At 39.0% G+C, this 17,337-nt stretch overlaps 1 long non-coding RNA gene across 1 annotated transcript; it reads right to left on the bottom strand.

Annotated features, from left to right (window-relative positions):
* Window positions 1-10,377: 10,377 nt before the first annotated feature.
* Window positions 10,378-16,850, bottom strand: LOC101014496. The gene is made up of 2 exons (XR_645160.4): window positions 16,455-16,850; window positions 10,378-10,728 (listed from the first exon to the last, which is right to left on the bottom strand). It is a non-coding gene; the product is annotated as an uncharacterized LOC101014496 (long non-coding RNA).
* Window positions 16,851-17,337: the final 487 nt, after the last annotated feature.

Genomic DNA, 17,337 nt, shown 5'->3' with positions numbered 1-17,337 from the left:
TTAGATTTAACTGATTTAATTTCCTACTGTTTGCTTCTAAGTAGCTATTAGAGCTTCCATTAGGAATTGCTAATGGTGCCCATTCTGGACTCCCTTAGCCTAGAACGGAAGATGAGGGAAGGACTAATGTAGTGTGCATGTGATTTAAGACGCAGCCAGAACCTGGTCACAGGGCTAGTTCTGCAGCAGGTAGAAATAATGAAAAATTAGTGAACCCACACGGTGTTTATATGTCTAATTTGATACTAATCATTTATATACTCTAAGGAAGATGTTATACTTTTACAGACCCATTAAAACGTGCTTTAAACAAAAATATGTATGTAATTCCAAAAGTATGCTGAAATGTCACATTTCATTTCCTAGTAGATATTCAGTGAATACATTCATGCAGTGACACCTGTAACTCACATGTATTAGTTTAATTTAGTAACAGTTTATTTCCCTTTACAATAAAACAATCACTTGAACTCAAAAAAAGGAAAGATGTACATTACTAAGGAAAGATGTTAACAGGTTAATAGATAAAAGCATATAGGCTGAGTGGTGAAGAAACTCAGTAGACAACAGAGGTCTTTTGGAAATCTGTTGATGACTCCTCAGAAAGAGTCTGAACCCCCTTGTCAGGACTGAATTTTGTCAAGACTGGCAAGATGGCCAAATAGGAACAGCTCTGGTCTGCAGCTCCCAACAACACTGACGCAAAAGGTGGGTGATTTCTGCATTTCCAACGGAGGTACCTGGTTCATCTCATTGGGACTGTTTGGACAGTGGTTGCAGCCCACGGAGGGTGAGCTGAAAGCAGGGTGGGATATCGCCTCACCCAGGAAGTGTAAGGGGTTAGGGAATTTTCTCTCCTACCTAAGGGAAGCCTTGAGGGACTGAGTCTGAGGAACTCCAGCACAGATACTACGCTTGTCCCACGGTTTTTGCAACATGCAAACCAGGAGATTCCCTCCAGTGCCTACGCCACTGGGGCCCTGGGTTTCAAGCATAAAACTGGGCGGCCATTTGGGCAGACACATAACTAGCTGCAGGAGTTCTTTCTTCCATAACCCAGTGGCGCCTGGGACGCCAGCGAGACAGAACAGTTTGCACCCCTGGAAAGGTGTGCTGAAGCCAGGAAACCAAGTGGTCTGGCTCAGCAGGTCCCACCCCTAGGGAGCCCAGCAAACTAAGATCCACTGACTTGAAATTCTGGCTGCCAGCACAGCAGCAGTCTGAGATCTACCTGAGGCATTGGAGCTTGATGGAGGGAGGGGTGTCCGCCATTGCTGAGGCTTGACTAGGCGGTTTTCCCCTCACAGTGTAAACAAAGCCCCTGGGAAGTTGGAACTGGGTGGAGCCCACTGCAGCTCAGCAAGGTTGCTGTGGCCAGACTGCCAGATTTCCCTTCTCTGGGCAGGGCATCTCTGAAAAAAAGGCAGCAGCTCAAGTCAGGGACTTATAGATAAAACCCCCATCTCCCTCGGACAGAGCACCTCAGGAAAGGGGTGGCTGTGAGCGCAGCTTCAGCAGACTTAAACATCCCTGCCTCATGGCTCTGAAGAAAGCAGCGGACCTCCCAGCACAGAGTTCAAGCTCTGCTAAGGGTCTAGACTGCCTCCTCAAGTGGGTCCCTGAACACCATGTATCCTGACTGGAAGACAACTCTCAGCAGGAGCCGACAGACACCTCATACAGGAGAGTTTTGGCTGGCATCTGGCAGGGGCCCCTCTGGGACTAAGCTTCCCAAGGAAAGATCAGGCAGCAACCTTTGCTGTTCTGCAGCCTCCACTGGTGATACCTGGGCAAACAGGGTCAGGAGTGGACCTCCAGCAAAGTCCAGCAGACCAGAGGGGCCTGACTGTCAGAGGAAAACTAACAGAAAGGAATAGCAGGTCCACTCAAAGACCACATCCAAAGGTCACCAACATCAAGGACCAAAGTTAGATAAATCCACAAAGATGGGGAGAAACCAATGCAAAAATGTTGAAAATTCCCAAAAACCAGAACACCTCTTCTCCTCCAAAGGATCACAACTCCTTGACAGCAAGGGAACAAAACTGGATGGAGAATGCATTTGAGGAATTGACAGAAGTAGGTTTCAGAAGGTGGATAATAACAAACTCCTCCGAGCTAAAGGAGCATGTTCTAACCCAATGCAAGGAAGCTAAGAACCCTGAAAAAAGGTTAGACGAATTGCTAACTAGAATAACCAGTTTAGAGAAAAACATAAATGACCTGATGGAGCTGAAAATACACAGCACAAGAACTTCGTGAAGCATACCCAAGTTTCAATAGCCAAATCAATCAAGCGGAAGAAAGAAGGGAAATCAGTGATTGAAAATCAACTTAATGAAATAAAGAGAGAAGACAAGATTAGAGAAAGAAGAATGAAAAGGAATGAACAAAGCCTCTAAGAAATATGGGACAATGGGGAGTTCCAAGATGGATGAATAGGAACAGCTCCAGTCTACAGCTCCCAGTGTGAGAGATGCAAAAGACAGGTGATTTCTGCATTTCCAACTGAGGTACAGGGTTCATCTCACTGGACTGGTTGGAGAGTGGGTGCAGCCCACAGAGTGTGAGCCAAAGCAAGGCAGGGCATCACCTCACCCAGGAAGCGAAAGGGTCAGACAATTCCCTTTCCTAGCCAACAGAAGCCATCACAGACAGTACCGGGAAAATCGGGACACTCCTGCCCTAATACTGCGCTTTTCCAAAGGTCTTAGCAAATGGCACACCAGGAGATTATATCCTATGCCTGGCTCAGAGGGTCCCACGCCCATGGAGCCTTGCTCACTGTTAGCACAGCAGTCTGAGAACGAACTGCAAGGTGGCAGCAAGGCTGGGGGAGGGGCGTCTACCTTGCTGAGGCTTGAGTAGGTAAGGAAAACAGCTGGGAAGCTCGAACTGGGTGGAGCCCACAGCAGCTCAAGGAGGTCTGCCTGCCTCTGTAGACTCCACGTCTGGCGGCAGGACATAGCTCAACAAAAGGCAGCAGAAACTTCTGCACACTTAAACATCCCTGTCTGACAGCTTTGAAGAGAGCGGTGGTCCTCCCAGCATGGAGTTTGAGATCTGAGAATGTACAGACTGCCTCCTCAAGTGGGTCCCTGACCCCCGAATAGCCTAACTGGGAGACACCTCCCAGTAGGGGGCCAACTGACACCTCATATAGCCAGGTGCCCCTCTGAGATGAAGCTTCCAGAGGAAGAATGAGGCAGCAACATTTGCAATTCTGCAATATTTGTTGTTCTGCAACCTCTGCTGGTGATACCCAGGCAAACAGCGTCTGGAGTGGACCTCCAGCAAACTCCAACAGACCTGCAACTGAGGGTCCTGACTGTTAGAAGGAAAACTAACAAACAGAAAGAAACAGCATCAACATCAACAAAAGGACATCCACACCAAAATCCCATCTGTAGGTCACCATCATCAAAGACCAAAGGTAGATAAAACCACAAAGATGGGAAGAAACCAGAGCAGAAATGCTGAAAATTGTAAAAAACAGAGTGCCTCTTCTCCTCCAAAGGAATGCAGCTCCTCGCCAGCAACAGAAAAAAGCTTGACAGAGAATGACTTGGATGAGTTGACAGAAGTAGGCTTCAGAGGATGGCTAATAACAAACTTCTCCAAGATAAGGAACATGTTCAAACCCATCACAAGGAAGCTAAAAATCTTGAAAAAAGATTAGAAGAATGGCTAACCCTAGAACAAACAGCATAGAGAAGACCTTAAATGACCTGATGGAGCTGAAAAACATGGCATGAGAACTATGTGGCACATGCACAAACTTCAGTAGCCAATTCGATCAAGTAGAATAAAGAGTATCAGTGATTGAAGATCAAATGAATGAAATGAAGCAAGAAGAGAAGTTTAGAGAAAAAAGAGTAAAAAGAAATGCACAAAGCCTCCAAGAAATATGGTAAGCAAGACAGGCCAACATTCATATTCAGGAAATACAGAGAACATCACAAAGATACTCATCGAGAAGAGCAACCTCAAGACACATAATTGTCAGATTCACCAAGGTTGAAATGAAGGAAAAAATGTTAAGGGCAGCCAGAGAGAAAGGTCAGGTTATACACAAAGGGAAGCCCATCAGACTAACGGTGGATCTCTCAGCAGAAACTCTACAAGCCAGAAGAGAGTGGGGGCCAATATTCAACATTCTTAAAGAAAAGAATTTTCAACCCAGAATTTCATATCCAGCCAAACTAAGATTCATTAATGAAGGAGAAATAAAATCCTTTACAGACAAGCAAATGCTGAGAGATTTGGTCACCACCAGGCCTGCCCTACAAGACATCCTGAAGGAAGCACTAAACATGAAAAGGAAAAACCAGTACCAGTCACTGCAAAAGCATGCCAAATTGTAAAGACCATCAAGGCTAGGAAGAAACTGCATCAACTAACGAGCAAAATAACCAGCTAACATCATAATGACAGGATCAAATTCACACATAACAGTATTAACCTTAAATGTAAATGGGCTAAATGCCCCAATTAAAAGACACGGACTGGCAAACTGGATAAAGAGCAAAGACCCATCAGTTTGCTGTATTCAGGAGTCCCATCTCACATGCAGAGACACACATAGGCTCAAAATAAAGTGATGGAGGAAGATCTACTAAGCAAATGGAAAACAAAAAAAAGCAGGGGTTGCAATCCTAGTCTCTGATAAAACAGACATTAAATCAACAAAGATCAAAAGAGACAAAGAAGGCCATTACATAATAGTAAAGGGATCAATTCAAGAAGAAGAGCTAACTATCCTAAATATATATGCACCCAATACAGGAGCACCCAGATGCATCAAGCAAGTCTTTAGAGACTTACAAAAAGACTTAGACTCCCACACATTAATAATGGGAGACCTTAACACCCCACTGTCAGCATTAGACAGACCAACAAGACAGAAAGTTAGCAAGGATATCCAGGACTTGAATTCAGCTCTGCACCAAGTGGACCTAATAGACATCTGCAGAACTTTCCACCCGAAATCAGCAGAATATATACATTTATCTCAGCACCACATGGCACTTATTCCAAAATTGACCACATAGTCGGAAGTAAAGCATTCCTCAGCAAATGTAAAAGAACAGAAATCATAACAAGCTGTCACTCAGACCACAATGCAATCAAATTCGAACTCAGGATTAAGAAACCCACTCAAAACCACTCAACTACATGGAAACTGAACAACCTGCTCCTGAATGACTACTGGGTACATAACAAAATGAAGGCAGAAATAAAGATGTTCTTTGAAACCAATGAGAACAAAGACACAACATACCAGAATCTCTGGGACGCGTTTAAAGCAGTATGTAGAGGGAAATTTATAGCACTAAATGCCCACAAGAGAAAGCAGGAAAGATCTAAAATCAACACCATAACATCACAATTAAAATAACTAGAGAAGCAAGAGCAAGCACATTCAAAAGCCAGCAGAAGGCAAGAAATAACTAAGATCAGAGCAGAACTGAAGGAGATAGAGACACAAAAACCCTTCAAAAAATCAATGATTCCAGGAGCTGGTTTTTTGAAAAGATCAACAAAATAGATAGACCGCTAGCAAGACTAATAAAGAAGAAAAGAGAGAAGAATCAAATAGATACAATAAAAAATGATAAAGGGGATATCACCACCAATCCCACAGAAATACAAACTACCATCAGAGAATACTGTAAACACCTCTGTGCAAATAAACTAGAAAATCTAGAAGAAACGGAAAAATTCCTGGACACATACACCCTCCCAAGACCAAACCAGGAAGAAGTTGAATCCCTGAAGGGGTCAATAACAGGCTCTGAAATTGAGGCAATAATTAAGAGCCTACCAATCAAAAAAAGTCCAGGACCAGATGGATTCACAGTCAAATTCTACCAGAGGTACAAATAGGAGCTGGTTCCATTCCTTCTGAAACTATTCCAATCAATAGAAAAAGAGGGAATCCTCCCTAACTCATATTATGAGGCCAGCATCATCCTGATACCAAAGCCTGGCAGGGATACAATAAAAAAAGAGAATTTTAGACCCATATCCCTGATGAACATCGATGCAAAAATCCTCAGTAAAATACTGGCAAACCAAATCCAGCAGCACATCAAAAAAGCTTATCCACCACAATCACATCAGCTTCATCCCTGGGATGCAAGGCTGGTTCAACATATGCAAATCAATAAACATAATCCATCATATAAACAGAACCAAAGACAAAAACCACATGATTCTCTTAATAGATGCAGAAAAGGCCTTTGACAAAATTCAGCAGCCCTTCATGCTAAAAACTCTCAATAAACTAGATATTGATGGGACGTATCTCAAAATAATAAAAGCTATTTATGACAGACCTACAGCCAATATCATACTGAATGGGCAAAAACTGGAAACATTCCCTTTGAAAACTGGCATAAGGCAGGGATGCCCTCTCTCACCACTCCTATTCAACATAGTATTGGAAATTCTGGCCGGGGCAATCAGGCAAAAGAAAGAAATAAGGTGTATTCAGATAGGAAGAGAGGAAGTCAAATTATCTCTGTTTGCAGACAACATGATTATATATTTAGAAAATCCCATCATCTCAGCCCCAAATCTCCATAAGCTGATAAGCAACTTTGCCAAAGTCTCAGGATACAAAATCAAGGTGAAAAAATCACAAGCATTCCTATACAACAATAACAGACAAACAGAGAGCCAAATTATCAGTGAACTCCCATTCACAATTGCTACTAAGAGAATAAAATACCTAGGAATAAAACTTACAAGGGATGTGCAGGAACTCTTCAAGGAGAACTACAAACCACTGCTCAAGGAAATAAGAGAGGACACAAACAAATGGAAAAACATTCCATGCTCATGAATTGGAAGAATCAATATCATGAAAATGGCCATACTGTCCAAAGTAATTTATAGATTCAATGCTATACCCATCAAGCTACCAATGACTTTCTTCACAGAATTGGAAAAAACTACTTTAAACTTCATATGGAACCACAAAAGAGCCCACATAGCCAAGACAATCCTGGGCAAGAAGAACAAAACTGGAGGCATCAGGCTACCTGACTTCAAACTATACTGCAAGGCTACAGTAACCAAAACAGCATGGTACTGGTACCAAAACAGAGATATACACTAATGGAACAGAACAAAGGCTTCAGAAATAACATCACATATCTACAACCATCTGATCTTTGACAAACCTTACACAAACAAGCAATGGGGAAAAGATTCCCTATTTAATAAATGTTGTTGGGAAAATTGGCTAGCCATATGCAGAAAACTGAAACCAGACTCCTTCCTTACAGCTTATACAAAAATCAACTCAAGATGAATCAAAGACTCCCTCCTAGGACCATAAAAATCCTAGAAGAAATCCTAGGTGATACCATTCAGGACATAGGTATTGGGCAAAGACTTCATGACTAAAACACCAAAAGCAATCACAACAAAAGCCAAAATTGACAAATGGGATCTAATTAAACTAAAGAGCTTCTTCATAACAAAAGAAGCTCTCATCAGAGTGAACAGGCAACTTACAGAATGGGAGAAAATTTTTGCAATCTATCCATCTGACAAAGGGCTAATATCCAGAATCTACAAAGAACTTAAACAAATTTACAAGACAAAAAAACAACGCCATCAAAAAGTGGGCAAAGGATATGAACAGACACTTCTCAAAAGAAGACATTTATGCAGCCAACAGACACATGAAAGAAAGTTCATCATCACTGGTCATTAGGGAAATGCAAATCAAAACCACGAGATACCATCTCATGCCAATTAGAATGGCAACCATTAAAAAGTCAGGAAACAACAGATCCTGGAGAGGATGTGGAGAAATAGGAATGCTTACACTGTTGGTGGGAGTGTAAAGTAGTTCAACCATTGTGGAAGACAGTGTGGCGATTCCTCAAGGTTCTAGAACTAGAAATACCATTTGACCCAGCAATCTCATTATTGGGTATATACCCAAAGGATTATAAATCATTCTACTATAAAGACACATGCACACATATGTTTATTATGGCACCATTCACAATAGCAAAGACTTGGAACCAACCCAGTGTCCATCAATGATAGACTGGATAAAGAAAGTGTGGCACATATACATCATGGAATACTATGCAGCCATAAAAAAGGATAAGTTCATGTCCTTTGCAGGGACACATAAGAAGCTGGAAACCATCATTCTTAGCAAACTATCACAAAAACAGAAAACCAAACACCACCATGTTCTCACTCATAAGCGGGAGTTGAACAATGAGGATACATGGACATAGGGAGGGGAACATCACACACCAGGGCCTGTCGGGGGATGGGGAGGTTGGAGAGGGATAGCACTAAGAGAAATACTTCATGTAGTTGACGGATTAACGGGTGTAGTAAACCACTATGGCATGTGTATACCTATGTAACAAAACTGCACGTTCTGCCCATGCACCCCAGAACTTAAAGATAATTTTTTAAAAATGGGAAAAAAAAAGAAACACAGAACAATCACAATTGATAGGAAATATAAAGTTTGAAGACTTGGAAGTTATAAAATTGATGATCAAGATAAAAGTCTATTAGGTGTGATGGAAAATTTTAATGACAAACTTATAAGACAAACTGGTTAAAAAGGGGCAGAAACAGAGTTGACCAACAGACTGAGCCATAACTGTTTCTGTGTTTCCTTTTATCTTGGCTCTGGCTTTCTGACACTCCACAAAACAAGGTAAATGACTTATGACTGCTAAACAGACTAACCCAGGCTCAGAAATAATCAATATTATTTGTAAATGATGATCACATATGTGCTCATGCATCCAGAGTTGTAGTTGACATTTTATGAAATGACACAAAAGATTCTGTGCATCTTCAATTTTCTAGATTTAATTAGTGTCTTTTCAGAACAGAGGACTGTAATAGTGGAGAGATATCAGGAAGGTCATTCCCCTTGCCCTTGGGGAGCTTTAAGCATGTATAGTTAGGAGGAATCATTTATATCCATGCACAATTAAATAGGTCTGTTGCAGAGCAACCTGTGAACAAATGCGGGTCAAAATACCAGTATGTGTATCCATGTCGAAGTGATGCTGATAAAAAGGAATAAAAAGAATCAGGTAGAAGGCTTCCAAAACAGTGTCAGTAAAAATGATGAACTTCATTTCATGGGGAGGAAAGGGTAAAATATTCTAGCATGTGCAAAGTTATGGAAGTAGAAGCAAATACTTCATCACAGTGTACCTCATCACAGTGGAAGAGTACATTTATTATTATAATAATATTATAAATTATTATTATATATAATATATTATATATACTTAGTATTAAATATTATTATAAAATATTACTATTATAAATGTTATTAGTATTCCTATTTGAGAATGGGAGATGGCTGAACATGTAAATTAACCTGCCCCAAGTCATATAGTGAGTTACCTGTGCAGCTAAAATAAGTGATATTTTAGGAACAGTTTACATCATGAAACACTGAAGCTGTATATTTTTTCAATAAATGATGGTACTCCAGGTAGTTCTTAGACAACAATGAGTAGAAACTAAACTATATTTTTAAAAGGTTTACTTAATAAATATTGCAAAAGATAGGGCAAAGAGCTTTCTTACTCCCCTAGTGAAGAAAACCAGGGCATTTTTTTAAAGGACGAAGAATCATTAACAGTATTTCCTGAAGGAGAATAAAGTCTTCCAGCCTGCATCAGAATTCCACGTTACTATCCGAATTCTAAGATTAAGGGTGTGTTTTACCCACACCCTAGATTTTTGGGAACACAGGCTTGGCGTTATGTAAGTTCCGCTGAGGAGGATAATGTGACTCTTCTTGTTATGGGAGAGACCTCATTCTAATCACATATATATGATTCTATCTATCTACATAGGATTTTAGAGAGATATATATTTCTTTTTTAAATGCACTTTATCCTTTAGCAAAACTGACAGATCTTCAGATTAGCACACATCTATTTATCTCTACTGTCAGCTCCTGTAAATGGTAGCATTTACCCAAGACAGAAAAATCTCTTCAGTATACTTGTTTCAATAATCTGCAGAGCCATCAATGAGAATGCTTCAGAATAGAAGAGCAGCTGGTTTCAAATACTATTTCATTTTCCTCCCAGCCCACTACTAGAGCCTAGTACACTACTGTATAGTGTGGGCCTTTGTGGAGGCTTCTATTTCCCACCTGTATTTCTTTTTCTTTTTCCAGCAACAGTCTGCCTTTGTGCCAACTCCTAAATAACCATAAATTTTGTTCTTATAAACCTTAATGAATGCTTGGCCAAGATGCTGTAACTATTGGCTTCTATATTGGAGCATAAATGGAAAGGGGGGAAAAAAGTGCACTGTGAAAAACTGGATAAAATGGAAAAAAGATCACAGCAAACCCAAAGTCGCAATTTGCCTTTAATGTGAAGGAGGCCTTGTTTTCACGGTGTGGCAGCTTTCAGGGGTTTTAATCTCAAAGTGGCTGATCAATTTAAGGTAAGTGGCAGGCATTTGGCCTGGTTCCCAGGCTTTGCTTTGCTGCTCTGAGAAAAGAAAGGATTCAGTCAGACACACAGACAACAGGCATCATCAGCGGCTCCCACATTCCAAGCATTTTAACACAGATTAGGTTGGCATGATTCTACTGTTTACTGAAATCTCCTAGGTGTTGCATTTTTCCTTTTCCTTGCTGTGGTTATCCAAGATGGTTTTCTTAGGTCAAGACCTTCATATGCCAAATAGCTTACAGTGCTGTGAAGGGAAAAGAAGAGCAGAGGTCAAGACTTCTGATTAAAATGCTATTTCACTTGCTTGCTGCAAAATATGAGACTTCAGACAGCAGGTAATTGAGCACTGAACTTTTTGCCTAAGGCATACATTGAGACAGGAACTGTTTTACATGCATGCCTGAGGGGGAAGAAAAACGAAGATAATTTCTTTAACAAGGACAAACTTAATTCAACTAGGAATGCCCAAAGGATTAACAGGGTGATCTGTAGTTATTTTTGCTTCAGATTTTATAAGCATGAGGCTTACAGATAATGTTGAACAAGATTACAACCAATATAGTCCATTTTTCAATTAATATTTTTCACCATATACTCTTTACTTTTTCAAAGAGTAATATTAAATGAGTTCAACAGACCCCTTACTACCGTCTCATGTTCTTAGCAAAAGTTAATTTTTTAATCCATTTGACCTATAACATAGGTTAAATAAAATACGCATTCCATCGATTAAGCCAAAAAACAAATAAATTGTCTCTCATATATTTTGGCTATATCATACTGTATAGAAAATTTGTATTTTAAAATACATTTTCACAGTTTTTAAAGATACATTGCCTTACTTTAATATAATCAACAACACCTTCCCATTAGTCATCTTCATGGCAGATCTCATGTTTTATTTCTCTCTAAGAATTTTATCAAAATAAGAAACTACTATAGATTTTTAAAAATAGTTTTTCTAGCTATTATACTTTTCAAAAGCAATGTTGAATTATTATACTTACTATACCTAGAAATGCCTTCCTAACATTTCACACATTTACATTGACTTATTTCTTCCAAAACTAACACATTGTTGCACTTGAGTAACTTATATTAAGAATAAGCATTCTTGTTTGTAAGGGTTAGCTTAGAAACTAATGCAATTATAACCAGTTATCTTAACTTTAGTTGTTATATATGCAAGTGTGGCTTTTAAAAAATAATATATGACTTTTCACTGATTAAAGAAAAAAAAATAGAGTCAGAAAAGAAGCAGCTAGCAACCATCCTTCTGCTGTTGCCGCATATGTCTTATCACCATGTGATACTTGTCAACATGTGATACTTGGAACTGCAGCAGCCGTCTTGCAAACATGGAGACAGCCAGCTTAAGGGGCCTAGCTGAAGTGCTGAGGATGGCAGACAAGAAAGATGGAAAAAATATGATTTTCAATTATGTCATTGAGCCATTGAACCAACAATCCTGGGTCCACTCAACTTGAGATTTCTTCTTGTGTAAGATAATAGATTCCCTTTCATTCATGCAATCATATTCGTTGAGCATCTACCATGTCCCATACCCTATGCTAGGGGTCTGAAGTAGCTCAGTGAACAAAACACAAGATCCCTACCCTTGTGGAACTCACATTCTAGCCAAGAGAGATAATAAACTAAAAACATAAATAGAAAATTCTATAGTATGTTAGGAAATAGTAAGCAGAAAAAAATTCATAAGAGGAACATGGCAAAAAGGATCAGGAATGTGGGATCAAAAGGACAGGTTTTGATGTTGAATAAAGTGAGAATTGGTTGGCTTCACTGAAGAAGTGAGATTTGAACAAACACTTGAAGGAAATGAAGGACTTATTTCTTAAGCCAGTAGGAGATAGGCTGTATTTTTCTCATTGTTGACAATCCTCTAAGTGAGAGGGAGATATGGGAAGAGAGAGAGAGAGAAAGAGAGAGATTTGGGATAGTGTCTGATTCCAGCTCCTCTTTGATTCTTCTTAGTTCCAGTCAACCAAATGATTGTTTTCCTTTGCTTGAGTTTCAGCTGGGTTTCTGTCACTTAAAGAAGATTAGTAAGTTTTCTGTTGGTCACAAAAAAACTATCTCTGGTTCCAGGAACAGCAAGCTCAAATAGATACTGAGCCATAATTCCATTCTCTATATAAAGAGCTTTATTGCCCACACTGGGGGGTATCCAGGCATCCATAAAAGCATGGCCTGTGAGGTTTTCAGCTTCCCAAGTGGAGTGGGAAGATGCTCAGGACTGGGGTGGAGCTAAAAAGAGAAGCTCTGTTTTGGGACTGGTAGTAAAAATTGATGGCCATATTCTAAAAGGGTAAGTCTGCAGGAAGAAAGATAAAATAAATAACAGAGAAAAAGAGGTGAACAACTAAAAAATGTATACTGTACCTAGGAGATAGAAACAGAGAACACTAGCTAGAAGCAACATCTCCCATTTATTACAGAGATATTGATGCATTTATTCTACTATGTTTGCTATGGGCAAAGTTCTAAGATATGCTATTCACATATACACAAAGGTCATAATACATTGTCATTTTGTCACTGGCTCCTCAATGCAGAAAGATGATGTTTGTTTGTCTGAGTTGCTTACATACCCTCATGTAGCACCTAAATATCCTAAAAATAGGAATTTAGCAAAACAAAGCATGGAATATACTTATGCTTCCAATTTCCAATTTCTAGCTAAAAGACAATGCCAGCTCTATATCACAGTTTATGTTGGGCAATCTTTCTGTGCATCTGTTTCCTTGTTTGTAAAATGGGTTCAATGAGAATACCTACCTCATAAGACTCTCACAGGGTTATTGTGATTAAATGACATAATGCATGTAACCACAGTGCTATGATTTGGTCACTGTTCCATAAAAATTGGCCATATACCTTTACTATATCTATTTGTATTTGGTTCTTTTTGGGAGGCATACTACACAAGTTTATTTCAAAACATTGCTGTCAGATAAGAGATTTGTGGATTCTGTGTGATTATGGATATTAACTAGAGAATCTTTGTGTGTTGTTATATATTTGGGAGCGTCTTAGTCCATTCAGACTGTTGTAAAAAATACCTTAGACTGGGTGCTCAAAAATATCAATAAATAAATTGCAATGCAGTGAGAGATTTTTTTTAATATGATGACAGTGCAAAATTTCAATAGGGTCAGAGAAAACTGGATGCTCATACTGGACGCTGACTTAAGACTTACAAATAATAGGCATTTATTTCTCACAGTCCCAGAGGTTGGGAAGTCCAAGATCAAGGCACCAGCAGATTCAGTGTCCGGTGAGGAATCTTTGCTTTATGGATGACAACTTGTTGCTTCATCTTCACATGGCAGTAGGGCCAAGGCAGCTCCCTTCAACCTCTTTTATAAGAGGTACTAATCCCATTCATGAAGACAGAGCCCTCATAACTTTATTCACAAAAGACTCCCACTTCTTAATACTATCACACTGGTGCTAGGTTCCAACGTATGAATTTAAGGGAGATGCCAACATTCAGACCTTAACAGGGAGGATGGGACAGTGTGTGTGTGTGTGTGTGTGTGTGCATGTATATATATGCATGGTAGTGCATATTCACTTCTTGACTTCTCATGGTATTATTATGTTCTCAATTATCTTGCTTCCCTCCTCATCTTTCTTCCATGTCCAATTTGTCATTGACTCCAAGAGAGGTAGTTGACGTATATTTAAAAATCAAAGCTGGCCTTGGAATGAGAACCCCACATTAAATCTGTTATTAGTTCTGTGACACTAAGCAAATCACTTAGTCTCTCAGAGCCTCAGTTTGTCACCTCCAAATCAACGAGAAAACCACACAGGCTCCTAGCATGACACCTAACCCATGGTAGGTACTCAAGATACTTTATTGAGCCTGCATCTTCTTTCATGATGTCTCCGAAATCTATGCCTTTCTTTTGTTCCCTTTGCCACCCTGGAGCAGGCCTTCATCCCCTCTCATCCAAGGCTCAGCCTCCAATCTGAGCATCTAGTTTTCTCTGACCCAATTGAAGTCATGCACTGTCATCAGATTAAAAAATAATCTCTCACTGCATCGCAATTTATTTGTTGGTATTTTTGGAGCAAACCACCAAAAATATCAAACTCTGATATTTTCCTTTCATACTTTTAGGTACATGTGTTGTCAATATTGCCATTCTCTAGGCCTAAGAAGACCCTTACTTGCTTAACTATTCCTAAATATTCTTTGTTAACTCACTTTCTCTGTGCTGTGTGACAACTCTCTCTTCTGAAGACTATATACTACTCTAAGCCCTGAAGATACTAAGATAAATAAGTCCTAAAAATCTTGGCTCTACCACTCACCTGCAATAATATTAATAAAAACCACTATGTATTGTGCCCTTACATGGAAATATGCTAAGATTTTATATGTGTTATCTCATATAATCCTCACAACAATCCTATAAAGTATTCTTATTATTATCTTAAGAGAAAACTGTAGCTTGGGAATATTAAATCCATTTCCCATTATATAGATAAAAAGTGGTAGAGCACTTTGAATCCAGATCAAAGCCTAAACTCTTAAGCTCTCAGCTCCTCTGCCTGTGTTATATTCTTGGAGAAATAATATAAATGACTGTACCATCAGATTGATTACAAAAGAGTTAACTACAACTTGCAAGTGGCATTAACTACTTACAACTACTTACAAATTACCTACTTATACATTCCTCAGAAATTTTTGCAACTAATTGTATATATCTTAGTCAATGTCTCCTAGCTTCAACTATAAAATATCAATGATATCACCTAGTTTATAGAATTGATAGCATATTACTTGAATTAGTGCCTTAATGTAGTTAAACGGCTAGTATAACTTCTCATATAGACATCCAACATACATTAGTTCCCTTCATGTCCTACGCTCCTTCTAATCAATTTAAATATTTGCTGCAACATTTGGATTTTCATTTAATGCTCTCCATGGATAACCTCCCCATTGTCATTGATTAAAAAGCTAAAAGAACAGAGCAGGTCTTGTGAAAAAAATATTAAAAGTGCTCATTCTACAGCTGACTCAAGTGAGGCTTGATGGTTTTCATCAAGTAACTGAAGGATTTTAGTAACTGAAGTCACTGATAATTTGTTCTCCGTGTACTCAAAAGAGTGAAAAAGAAGAACAAAATAAGATAAATGTAATTCTAGAGATATTTTGATGAGACACTAAGAAGAATTTATTGATGCCAAAAAAGAAAAAAAAAATGTTGGAATAAGACAGAAAAAAAATGTCTCAGAAGATCTTTGAAAGTTAAGCTATGGCCTAAGTAATTTATAAACACACCCATCTAAAGCAACAAACTGAGCCAAGTAATTGATCAACATTTCCTCTAATTCTTTTGGTCTAGAGATTTCTTTTTTCTTGATCCAAGCTAAGGAAAAATATGTCTCTGTGTATTGTGGTAGGTTTCTACTGTCAAAGGAGCCCAATTGTGGTCCTTGTGTTTATGAGATTATTAGGTTACTTTCTAATTTCTCCTAACTATAATTATACCTTTCATCAACCCAGACTACCTGTAAAACTTTTGAATAGAACAGAATGAAATGTTAAGAACCATCACTTGTCCCCTCTATTTGACTCTCTCGATGTTAATGTTGAGTGAAAATATTATGTGTATGTGTACACACACATAAAAATATACAGATATACAGTTGTATACACACCCATCCAGATATACAGTTGGCCCTTGAACAATGCAGGGGTCAGAGTGCCAACCCCTCACGCATGTATGTTTTGATTCTCCAAAAACTTAACTATTAATAGCCTACTGTAGTAGGCTAACAGTAGATTAACACATATTTGTATGCTATGTATATTATATACTGTATTATTACAATAAAATAAGCTAGAAAAAAGAAAATGTTATTAAGAAAATAATAAGGAAGAGAAAATACATTTACAATACTATATTGTATTTATCAATATCATACATTTACATGGTCTGTTTATTGGATGAATCATCTGTCTGAAAGTCAACTTTTTCTTGTAATATCATGACGATTCTATGCTTCTTGGGAGCACTTCCAGCATCACTAGTGGCACTTCGTATGGGTCCCATAATGTTATTCAAGATTTACAGTATGGCACTAAGCATAATGGGAAATACGCAACAATCACAAGAGACCACTTTTTACTGCTATACGCAATTTACTGGAGAGACAAACTGCTCACACGAAGATGATTAGCATTACATAGCATTTTAGGCAGATAAACCGCTTGAGCTCACTACAATAGCAATAGGAGGTGGCTATAAAATTATTATGGTAGGCTGGGCGCGGTGGCTCATGCCTGTAATCCCAGCACTTTGGGAGGCGGAGGCGGGCGGATCACGAGGTGAGGAGATCCAGACCATCCTGGCTAACACGGCGAAACCCTGTCTCCACTAAAAATACAAAAAATTAGCCGGGCATGGTGGTGGGCGCCTGTAGTCCCAGCTACTCGGGAGGCTGAGGCAGGAGAATGGCGTAAACCCGGGAGGCGGAGCTTGCAGTGAGCCGTGATCGCGCCACTGCACCTCCAGCCTGGGCGACAGAGCGAGACTCTGTCTCAAAAAACAAACAAACAAACAAATTATTATGGTACTATAATATGTACTACAATTAGTTTTATGCAGTTATTGCTTAAAATTGCATCTTTACATTTGTTTACACTTCCCTCCACCACAAATGGCACCATTTTTGGTCTATAAGTGTGTATGTAAATCTTGATAAAATTTAAATTTTTATGATACAGTTGTGCGTATTTTGATAGTAAATGGTAAAACAGATTAATGTCTACACATATTATGTGCATTCATAACATATCTAACTTTTT

This window comes from Papio anubis, chromosome 4 (genome assembly GCF_008728515.1).
Source record: "Papio anubis isolate 15944 chromosome 4, Panubis1.0, whole genome shotgun sequence".
NCBI lineage: Eukaryota > Metazoa > Chordata > Mammalia > Primates > Cercopithecidae > Papio > Papio anubis.
Note: the sequence above shows the minus strand (reverse complement) of the source record. Positions and strands in the feature narration are given on the sequence as shown.